General features: G+C 32.6%; 1 pseudogene; it reads right to left on the minus strand.

The window, feature by feature from the left end:
- Window positions 1-58: 58 nt before the first annotated feature.
- LOC130807682 (T-complex protein 1 subunit epsilon-like) lies at window positions 59-8,849 on the minus strand (annotated as a pseudogene).
- Window positions 8,850-12,961: the final 4,112 nt, after the last annotated feature.

The raw sequence follows: 12,961 nt of genomic DNA on the forward strand, positions 1-12,961 counted from the left end.
CCACCAACTTTTTGTAAAATTGTTTGGTTCAATGAAATGGGATAATAATAATAATAATAATAATGATAATAGTAATAATAAAAATAATAATAATAATAATAATAATAATAATAATAATAATAATAAGAGCATGATACGTAATGAAATTCAAACTAATGGGGGGCATTGATGGGGTCAGCTCTCACATGGAATGCAGTAGCCACAGCTATCTCCATCATCTTAAACAATCACAAGACCACTTTAAGATTGGGGATGAGTAGGACAATATTCCAACCACAATTTTGTCCCTTTAAATAAAAGTTCGTATAAGCATTTTCTACCCTCGACTTTTCTACTCCTTAAATTCAGCAAACTAGGAGAAGAGTAGAAGTATATTATTTCTGCTTTTAATATGTACTTCAGACTCTGACATCTTTATCCTATCCTCACATAAAATTATTATGCACAAATGTCGGCAAGCCAACATTTCCATTCAGCCAATTCACATTGCTAGTACAGTAGCAATAAATCTCATGGGAGCTTTTAGGTCGAAGTAGGACAAACAAAAAAGCTTGGTAGTAGTACTGATACTTGCACGAGAAACGCAAGAGTTGGAAACGTTTCCAAAAATAGAAACCCGAAAATTCAAGCATCTATATTCAACATTTAAGCTCATGTAAAAATTAAATTAAGGGGTGAATAGAGTTTGAAATTATCATGACAAACATGTCACTAAATCAAAGAGAATGGAATAAACCTTGACTAAACTACTCTTCGTTTATAAGAATAAAGGACTTGCACAATTCAAACTAACCTTAGTACTGTCAAAATTCTGATGGTGTGATGACATCGTCTATCTTCAAAATCATCTTTACAACCTGGGTGGCGAGTAAAATCTGCTGCTGCTTACCGATCAAAGTCTCAAATACTTTCTGCTCACGCATGTCATTTGTACCAACATCGTTACAATCTATACCGCAGAAAGAGTCGTTGTCCTGGTCAAATTGGAAAGAAAATCAAGAACCTGGTCTAAGTTTTCGCATTCTAACAGAAATGCAAGCGGGAAAGGCAAACACTAGTAATCCAAGTAGACTAAGCATAGATTGATACAATATAAAACCAAATCATGCATAATTAGTTCAATTGATAAGAAACCATACCAAGAAATTTGAACCAACAGCAGGGCCAAGAAATTCAAAACCTAAGGGCTGTGTCTGACTAAAGACATTTTGGTTGAATTTTATTTTCAGTAACAATCAAGTTTCAGAACTCAATTCCCTTCAGTAGATTGAAGGAAAAAAGAAAGAGGAGTAGAAGCGATGGAAAGAAGGAACAAAGAAAGGTGAGGACAGAGGTATATGAAGGAAAAAAAAACATTTCCTTAATTAGATACTTTTAACTTGACGAAGAGGTTCCAAGATGAAGGAGAACGGAAATTCAGTTTTTCTGAAGAATGATTTTTCACCCAACCAAGCACGCCCTTACAATAAAAAATTTGCATTGCAATTTGCGAGGCATATTGGCAAAAAATTGCACCATACCAGGGTTATATAATTTCCAAACCGCATGAATGTTTTCAGAGCTCAGAACTTAACTTTCAGATGTTCTAATCAAATTCCTTTGAACTTTATCCTACTACCATTGTGTATTTTGCATGAGCACAACTAACGTTTAGACAATAAAGAGTTAACAAGAATTCAAATTAACATATTGCACGGCAGTTTGTCCGTCAATAAAGTGCTTAAACATGAACCTCGTGATATTAGTACACTAAAACATGGTGATGTAGGTAAATTACCAACATTAACACATAATTTCCGCAGATCGGTACTAATGAAGAAACTAACTGGAAACACTAGGAACCTCAAAAGATAAGGAGGCCTCTCTATTAAAACAATTGTAGATTTCATGAAGTTTTTTGAAATCAATTTTGTAATACAAACTAAGAGCATGCTTTTATTGGGGGTAAATATTAAGGGAAAATATGAGTCAAACTACGGAAATGAAGGGAAGTGGAGGTGGAATCGAAATAATAGATGAAGAAAAAGTTGATACAATGATATAAGGAAAAGGAAGTAAAGGGGGGAATTATCAATTTACTTTTGAGGAGAAGGAGGCTAATATTTCTCCTCTATCCCACTTGGATAAATATTTACCTCCAAAATAAGGGGATTGATTCCTCCATTCCTCCTTTTCTGACATTTCACAACCATTTTTTTATCCTTGACAACAATTATATTATCTTGATTTTATCCTCCAATAGTCTTGTTTTTCTTAGTTTCACTTTTAATTCTCCCATAAATATTTACTCCCAATACAAGCATGATCAGAAGATTCATCTTTTGGACGAGAAACAACATGAGACTAGCAATGATCTCTTGTCAAGACTTGTAAAAATGGAATAAATTAGCTGCGATACACAGTCAAAACGATATAGTTCAGGATATATGGGTAATAAAGTACCACCAAGCCCACTTACCTTAACTTGCTGATGTTTCACAGCAGCCAGTGTTTCAATAGGCTGAAGACCACTGTTCTCTGCAAGGGCCATGGGAACTGCATCCAATGCTTCAGCAAAGGCCCTGATAGCATACTGTAGATACAAAGAAAACAGTTGAGAAATAAATGAAAACATTTCAAATCCTCATTAATAGGTAAACTGTACTTTAAATACCTGCTAAACTCCTGGGTATCAGTCAGCACCAGCTTCTACAGCAAGGAAGCAAGCAATTTCAGCAGAGCCCCCACCGTACACAATAGAATTGTTGTGAATAAGATTCCTTGCTACACAAAGTGCATCGTGTATGCTTCTCTTTGTCTCTTCAATCATCATTTTGTTACCTACATTATGAATAATTGGACAAACATTTTATGACAAATGGAGCTAATTGCTAATCTTTAATCGTAGCAGAAAATCACAACCTGGTGACAGACATACTCAGACCAACACAATTTCAAATCAGGTAATTTTGAGAGTAGACATATTCAGACCACCATAATTTCAAATCAAAGGATTTTGAGAGATCATAATAAGCAATTTATGGGCAATGAAATGGAACTCATATACTAGAAATTGAATCATAGATGAACTGACTAGAGTGATTAAACAAAGAAATGAATCTACCTCCACAGATAAATATGGTCACAGCCATGAAATTGGCACAATGTTCAATGTACAGCATTTGTTCTTTTGTTGTACCAAACGCTTTCTCACGAACCAACCCAGCCTAAAATATCAGGATTAGTCAGAATATAAATTTTCCCACAATGCAACTACGAACATTTAACTCAAAACAGAACGTCTCTGGCAATATGTGGAATGATTCGTAGAAGCTCTAAATGATTAATGAAGGAATAATGCAGAGGAAAACACGCACAATAGATGAGTGAGGAGAATATATGTGGATGATTATAGGAATTGATCTTCTTAACTGTAAATTGACATAAGATATGGCCGGATAAACTATAATCTTTATCAGCTGAGTAGCGATGATTTCCCCACATCAATTTGTTTCGATTCATGTAGTCGACCCCATATAGTTGTGATTAAGGCTCTTTATTGAGTACTATTAAAACCTCAAAAGTCAAAACTATACAACCTGACATTAATATATAAAAATAACTATGCAAAGAAGTATAAAGTCCTATTTTTCCAAAAAGACTGATATAATGATCAAGAGTAACATTTTCTTATCTACAAAGTATTAAACAGTAACCCCAAGGTATCAAAAAGGGCCAAGTGCTAGAAAATCTCCTTCCTAGTAACTTATAGAAGTATGAAACTAATCTTTGCCAAACATTTGCAATTAAAACCCAAAACTATACAACCTGACAATAAAATTTAAAAAAGAAGGATAATCAGAGGTATCAAGTCTTATTCTTCCTACTTCAAAAAAAATGTCTTGTTCTTCCAAAAAGACTAAATACAATGGTCAAGTGTATCATTTTTTTATCTGCCAAGTAGCAAACGGTAACCCTAAGGTATCAAAAAGGGCCAAGTGCTGATATCCTTAATATTAACTCATCTAAATTAATTATTACAAAAAGAATATTCATAATGTTGCAGCTTGCAACATGAAAAAATGTAAGGGAGTATCTAGGCGTAACTTTGGGTTAGATATGGTTAAAATAAACCCTTGCCCTTTATTTGGATTGAAGGACGTCATGGAAACCAAGGAGATGAAGGAAATTTCTTCAGATAATAATACATATGAAAAGATTAAAAGATTAATTAGATAGATCTAATCTAACAAAATATACCAAATTTATGGTAAGAGTTTTCATGTCTAGTTTCCAAATTTAACACTATGTTCCTCCCATTTCTAAGTAAGCACTAAGGTGTTTCACAATCAATAACTACACCTTGCCTCAATTAAAATTTTCCTCCCTCCTCTCTCGTTCCCTTTCACAATGCACTCCGTTTAATTCCTTAATCTTTAGCCAAACGAAGTCTTAGATCATGCTTCAACGCTTGGTACATGCAACAATGACCATGAATGAACAAGAGCATCACATCACCTGAGATTGATAAGAAGAATATGCAAAGCTACCCCCTTCATCCATTCAACTTTTCATTTTTAGGAATGAAAGACGGCATCCATTCCAGCTCAAGGTTTTCAGCGACATAAGATTTGATGTAATAAGCATAATATGAAACCACAAAAAGACTACAACGGTCATCGTCTTGCTGATGTTGATTCTTAAACCCTTCAAAAAATGGATAGTATATACTGCCCAACTACATAAGCAAGACAGCAGGTTTGAACAAGTTTCTAGTTTTGTCCAGGCAATACATGACAGAACCCAATGCTACGAAGAATTTTTAAATCAAGGGCAACCGCAAATAAAACTACTCCAAACCCAAATCACAAAGTTAAAAAACGCAAGACTTTAAGTTATAAGACATATGTACCTGTCCCAACTTTTCAGGGGTCAGTTCTTGAAACCTTGGGACAATTCTTCCACCTGAAAATACATATATCAGAAGTTCAATCCAAAAAAGGAAATAAAGTTTTAAATAAAAGCATTTTAGCACACCAGTTGCAATTGCAATAAGCTCCAACTCAACACCACCAACCCATCTAACAGCAGGCAAATTCCTATGCATTAACAAATGATTGGCCTCATCATCGAAACCCCACTGACAAATGACTAATGTTGCACCAACAACCTGCCAATCAGAAACCCATATATACATATTACAAAAGCACAAACTTAGTGAAGGAAAAAAAAAGCTAGCATTTAGGCATCCCAAAAACTAGAAGTAGAAGGTATGTAAAAGTTCGTAGTTCACAAACCACACATACGACAAAAAAAACTTTTACCAGAGCATGAAGCCAATGGCTCTACCATGACAGAATTTCAGTACAAAACAAACCAACCAAGCCTTAACCCCAAAGGAAGTCTGTTACTGTGTACAAACTCCCTCCGTCTCCCGCATTTTGCAACACTTAACACTTTTAGATGTCTTAGCAATTTTGCAATATGTCCTTTGTTTTCGAAAATCCCTCTCTATCACTTTCCTCCCCACATGCTTGACCCAATTTTTTCTCTTCCCCTTAATTAAGCAACAAAACCAATCTAGTAAGGTGTAGGAAGTATGTTTTTCACCAGAAAACTACCATTCAGGACCAACACTAGAAGTTCCGAACATATTTCATGACATGACTGCCTTACACAGCCCTACTCAAGAAAATGGATCTAGACATGGAATTTCCTACTTATTAAAACATACTTCAAAGCAGCAACAGTATAAAGCAAGACAGAAATAACACCAAGAGATTAGGTACATGATCGTTCATACACGCACATCACCCAATCAAAATCATAGATATAAAATTCATGCAACACTCGCACTAGGTAGCAAATATTAACATACCTTACACTTTTGAACCATATCATCAAGGTACTGCTGTTCTTGCTTACGCAATGTCTCGAATTTTTCTACTGTATTAATGTCAACCTTATGTTTGGTTTTTGGCTTTGGTGACTCAAAGGGGCAAGTCAAAATTGCTATATTAGCATCTTCAATTTTCTTTGGCATTTGTGGGTGGCTCATGTCCTTATCAACCGCAATTCCATAAATAAGTTCAGTATCTTCGAGTTTTCCTCCCACCTTCCCTTCTACTTTAATGAGATCAAGATTCACATCCTTCCGTTCCAAGTCCGCAACAGCAAGAACTGCCTTAACAGCAATCTCAGCTAAACTGCACTTGCAGCGGTTTACACTGGGAAAAAAATCAGAACAAAAAAAGCAGGAAGTTTTATCATCAGATCATCATAATATGTCATTACCCTAATGCCGAGCGACTACCACCTCTATAGGTTTGGGGGGTTGGATGTACACAACCTTAACTTTGTACTAACAAAGAGATTGTGACCCTTAACCGTAAACATCATCCGCAACTTCACATCGATTAGAAGGGTAAATGATTTATCAATTCATTTTACTATGATATGATTTGTAAAACATACTATGAGCAAGATAGCCAACATATAGAAAAACTAAAGCTTCATTTGCACACTCTTTTATCAGCATGACTATTTGCGGCTCTTGCGATATGACCGGAAAAAGGCAAACACCCACCACCTCAACCTAACAGCATAACCAATCAATATTAACTTCCTATTCAAAATACTAGTTGCCTTATTCATTTCTACGTAATTTCCAAAGAACGAATGTGCAATTATAAAAATTATCTACAACTAAGAGAAAGACAAATTGGGAGAGTTCCACGTCTGAGCAAAGTGGAAAGCAAGGTTGCATCGTATCACATCAGTCGTATCGTAAAGGTTTTCAAATTTACTAAACTGGTATACACTCATCATATAGGTGTAAAAATTACATTTTAGGCTGTTCCAAACGATATTTTATGGTGTAAAAAACATCATAAGAATAGAACATAAGATGGGGAGAGAAAAGCATACATTCTTGGATGACAAAGTTGTCATGCATGTCTGGATTAAAGGTTCTACATTTGTTTCATCAAATTCAAACTTGTGCGCAATTTTGTCCAAATGTTCAACAGCAATTCGTGAAGCCACGTCGTATCCTTATGCTATTCTAATAGGATGGATACCACAATCTAAGAGATTTTCTGCCTGTTCTAGAAGAGAACCAGCCATGACAACAACTCCTGTTGTCCCATCACCGATTTCAAAATCCTGACTACGAGACAACTCAACCATCAACTTTGCGATTTGGTTGTCAACATCCATCTGCTCCAGGATAGTAGCCCCATCATTTTCTGGCGTTGAGAAATACATCAGGAGACAATATCATAGAATAAACATCATACGGAAAAAAAGGCCAGAACAAATTGATCTAATCTAGCACTTCGGCATTCCGGATAAAAATATACACAGCAAGAAAGTTTTAATTTTGCAGTAGTTTGCAATATTATAAATATGATATCAGAGGCCCATCATACACACTTGCATGTTACTATAAATATCTAAATTAAACACCCAAGTAGACAAAGTAGTGAACGTGCCAAATGATTATACTACTACTCCAAGTTTCTAAATAATTAACAAATGGTAATTTAACAAGAACATGAACTCAACTCCATCAAATACTTCACTATTTTTTAAGCACTTAATTTGAAATAACTCTAGAAGTGCAAAACTACCGTCAAAGTGTCAAATGTTGATTTCAATATAGCTTCCCTACTGTTATACTAGCTACTGCACTATCTTATACAATTAGTACACACCAAGAATAAGTTCAGCACTACAGGCGTCATATAAGAAGCATATTCCACCAACTAGATGCCTAAAGCTGGTCCCTTGTTAAAGATACATCGACCATTTACATGACATTGGACTCACACTACTAAACTGAAGGTAGGAGAGCTATAATAGGAATAAAAACGTACATATGACTATATGAGCAAAGTTCCATTGCAATCTATAAACCCTAGTCACTAGAGCAAATATCCAGAGTGAACAAAAACTCAAACCTGTAGAGTATGCCAAAAACCCTAGCTTACAAAAACCAATCTCAAATATAAAACTCATTCTAACTCCTTAAGTTGATCTCGAAACTAAAAGGGATTAAATAAGATTGAATCTGACTTCCTATTGTTAGATTTTCCCGAACCAAATCTGAATCCTTAAACGTTTGTAAACCCTAATTAATATTAATACCGCCTTTTAATATTACCAAAAATGATTCCGTAACATGTTGGAAATTAAACTCGAACAATTGCATTTACATTCAACTTAACTAATCTAAAATAAACAATCATTCAACTCGGTGAAACCAACACCCTAAAAGTTCCATCCGAATTCAAATTTCAAATTTAGAAACAAATCATACTTTCACCACTACCTACTTTGGTGAAAAAATTACACATGGAATGTAAGAAGAAACAAAATTAAGATCAATTGCATAAACATTTAGCTTAATAATCTCAGTGAAATCAAAACCCTAAGCTTACATCGAATCACATTTCAATATGACAAACACCTCATAATTTTACCAAAACCAAATTTTGAACAAAATTGCACATTAAATGTAAGAAAAAAAAGGCAAAAATATGTACTGATAATGATGTCGCCGTCGGGAGATTGGAGCATTTTATTCATGCCTTTAGGACTGAGTGAAGAACGAAGAATACGCGCAACGGCTTGTCCTGCAGAAATGTTCTCAAACGAGTCTTGGATTCTTGCTCTCTGAGTATTATGAATGGCCTTCCGAATTCATCGAAGGCTAATGCCATTTTTGCAGATCAATTAATACCAGAATCAATGAGCAAAAATTGAAGAACTTTAGGAATGGAGAGAATTTGAACTATTGTTTCTATTTTGTTGTATCGTGTAAAATGACATACTCCATTTATAATAAATTAACAAACTTGTCAGGATTAGGAAGTTATGTACTTTTCTGTTATTTTTTGTCCATTTTATTTTTGCCAGTATTTTATAATAAATGTTGAGCCACTATGTTTTTAAATAATATTTTTAAGTACCTGTTAAAAAAATTATAAATATTACATATTAAAAAATTTTACAATATATTTTATTTTTAATATATACTTTAAAAATTAAATTTAAATTATTCTCTTTTAAAGTGAAAAAATTTAAAGAGGACAAACAAAAAAATGAAGAGAGTAATACACACAATTTTTTTAATCATTTTTTCAACTTTTGCTAAATCTTCTAAATTTTGAGATGAAGATGGCACTGTTATGATCATTGTATATTAATTAATTATGCTACAATTAGTGATGTAAATGAATTTCAATGTTTATAATTTAATCATTTTTCAACTTTTGATAAATAATCTAAATTTTGATTTAATTAACCAAGACATAGTTATATATTAATTTTATTTCAAATTTTAACATTCAATTATTAAATATTAATTCTAAATTTATTTTAGAAAAAATATCATCAACATATATCATCACACGTGTATTAATCTAGTTAAAAACCAAATTATAACTCATTAAATCGAATTGGATACAAGTCTAAAATAGCTTCAATGATATTTCTTTATAATTTTCCACCAATATACCATCTTCTAGCCTCACCTACACAGACACATACATAATTTGTCCAAAAGACAAGTCTTTTAAATAAAATTACTACTTACAAAAAATATTCAAAATTTTTCATTACATTCAAGATACCAAACTTTATAAAATTAGTTAATATTAAAAAAAAAATAATAGCATAAATGCATTTCAAGCATTTATTCACATTTTTACAAAATCCTAATTACATAAAACAAAATAAATTTAACAATAGAACAATGATAAACCAACTAAAATAACACTTGCAAAGGAAGACACCTCAAAATTAGATACACCACTCTTGGTAGGAGAAGGTGGTGAATCCATAGACTCGGTATTTGCTTCTTGGAAAGTTCCTTCAGGAATCAGTCCTCCGACAGGTCCGGCCTCTGCAAAAACACCCTCCGCGACACCACTAGGGCCAGGGGCACTAGCGCTACCATCCTTTGCTGCAGCGTTAGCCGCCTTGGCTAAGACTAGCCCTAAGAGAGCAAACAAGGCCGTTGCTACAATAATTTTCCTAGCCATTTTTATTTTCAAGAAAATATTTGTTATGAAATTTAATTGTCAATGAGAAGCTTATGATTAGATGAATTAAACACAATTCAATATGTATGAATGTTTGGAGGGGGATTGTTTTCGATAAGTAGTGAAACTTGATATAAAAATATATGGAGTAACCAAATTATAGGAAAAACTAATGTAATTTTAGTTGTTTGTAAATGCAAAATTATAATTAACTAATACTGTTAAATTTTGGTAAAAATAGATATCAGGAAAATCCAATCAAGACATAATTCTTTTTAAAAATAGATTTCACTATGTATTGATTAACACACATGTGTTGTCTTTTTTATAAAAGTTTGGATGATTAGAAAAATTAATCCAAAATGTCATATAAAATTCAAATTAATCTAATCTATCTACACAATATACTAAAACAAAACACAGCTGACATAAAGAATTTAAAAAATTGATGAGTTGCCATCTTCTCCTGAGATTTCTTCCTTCTTTTAAGCAAAGATGATGTTATTGAATCCAGACAATATACTAAAACAAAAACACAGCTGACATAAGCAATTCAAAAAATTGATGAGTTGTCAATGTTCTCATGAAATTTCTTTCCTCCTTAAGCAAAGATGATGTCATTGAATAACGTAAGGATGATTATAAGATGATTAATTTGACCATCATTAAAACTTTAGTTGGGACTATAACATATACTATTAAAATTTGAAAAACAATGTAATAAATAGTAGTATATAATAAAGATGCACAAATTATTATCTTTGATATTTTATTTACAAAGCACTATTAATCTATATTTATTTAAAAAACATTCATTCATTCATATACAAATTAATTATATTATTTTTAAATATACTTAAAAAAATTCACTACAATGCTAAGTATATTATATATACGACACTACTTTATCTTATTATAATGATAACTATAAAAAAAGTTTGAATTTCATTTTTCATGAATGTGGAGTAATAAAATATGTATTAAGAAATAATTTAAATTAATGTAATATTATGTCGAACTTATCCAATTTTTTTGTTTTTCACATCAAAATGAAAAGAACCATACACCGCATGGAAATTATCTAATTTTTTCTATATATTTGATTATACATGAAAAAATAGCGTCCTCCTTATTGTTCTTTGAAGAAACATGTTAGCTCATGTGATTTTTGTCATATTTTCATATGTATTGAAAATTATCTAAAATGTTATATAAACTTCAAAATAATCTAATTTTTGTATTTTATTTGATTTAGTATAAAATGGATATATAATTCATCACTTAACTACTTTGGCACTTCCCATAGCAAATAAAACTTTTCATACTCATACTTATATGTATACTTCTTACTTAAGAGTTGTAATAATACTTACTATCAAGAGTTAATAATTGAATTCTATATAGAGCACTCAATAGCTCTTAAGAGAATGAAACTGAAATGAAAAAACTGTATATTGATTTTCCAAAGAATCAACCAATAACTCCTTCAATTTCTATTTTATTTTTTCATTTGCTTTTTGCACAATTTTCAAAGCAGGTGTTCGAAACTCTATTTATCATTGCATTTCATAAAACATTAAATAAAATATATAATAACATTAAGATGAATCGAACAAAATTTTGTGTAAATTTAATTTAACTTGTAAAAATATATGAAAAATCACATATAATAATATAAATTTATCTCTCCTAAATAAAATATTCGGATATTTCATTATATACCACTGAGTTTCTTCGAAATTCACCATATACCACACGAAATGTTTTAATTCACCATATACCATTGAGTTTACATCCGTTAGCACAGAATACCATTAATGACAACTGCCGTCAGTGTGCCGTTTGTGGTAAATTACCAGTATGCCCTTACGCATTCAACTGGCGCCATTGTTAGGCTTGACTTCCCCAAACACAACGTATTTCTTCAAAAAATTGATCCTTCATCTTTCTTCTTCTCCATTCAATCCCACGGTGAGTTGCCTGAGTCTTTGTCAGATCTCATCAATCTGAAAATCGAGCAAATCCTCCATCTTGGAATTCTTCAGCGCAACCAAGCAAACCATACAACTCTTTTCCTCAACCAAAAACTTTCTCTCAGTCATATAATCAAACACCATAACTTCATCATGGAATTACTTATTATCAGCATAAACCCTCATCAAAAGGTCATAAAATTTTGCCACAGTTATGGGTTTATAACCAAATTGTTCCAAAACAGACGCCATAACTGAAGGTGGGGCATTTGAGATTTCGATCAACGGTCATATATTTCACTACGTTTTTGGCAGCTACAAATTTTTTAACTTCTAACAATCTAAAAATAAGGGTAATGTAGGCATGAAGATCGGGTATTTGAGCAAATGGAGATTGTGAATTTCGTAGAAAATTGAAAAAATACAAGCAAGAATTGACGGGAATTAGTGGATCCGAAAGAACCATATGGGTTATTTGTGGATTCAGATTGCGAAGGGGAGGTGATTTCAGGAAGCCATTAAAGCTTGAGGATATTAAACATTTGGAACTATTCTCTGTCTTTACCAAATATTTTAGCTTCATTTTGAGTTAGATTTTTGATTTTTTTTCTTTGTTTTGTTTGATCAGGTTGAAAATTGTTCTAGAATACAAACATACAACTATTGTTTCTGTAATTGCATAGAGTATAGACTTCCATTCATAAATTTGTATTGGGTCTTTTAGTTCTTTTTACTCTGCAAGATTGTATTGAATTTGGGTGTCAAGATAATCTGCAAAATTGTATTGATTTTGGGTTTCAAGGATAGGGTTTTAGAGGTTATTGTTGGTGCTATTAGTTTGGTTGTAGTGTGTGTGTGTTTGATTGGGGTGGATAGAAATGGCGGATGTCCGACCATTGCAGCAAAAGCCTGAGAATTCTACCGATGCTAGGGCTGAATTTGAGCTTGGACTAGAGCAGCTTA

This window comes from Amaranthus tricolor, chromosome 3 (genome assembly GCF_026212465.1).
Source record: "Amaranthus tricolor cultivar Red isolate AtriRed21 chromosome 3, ASM2621246v1, whole genome shotgun sequence".
NCBI lineage: Eukaryota > Viridiplantae > Streptophyta > Magnoliopsida > Caryophyllales > Amaranthaceae > Amaranthus > Amaranthus tricolor.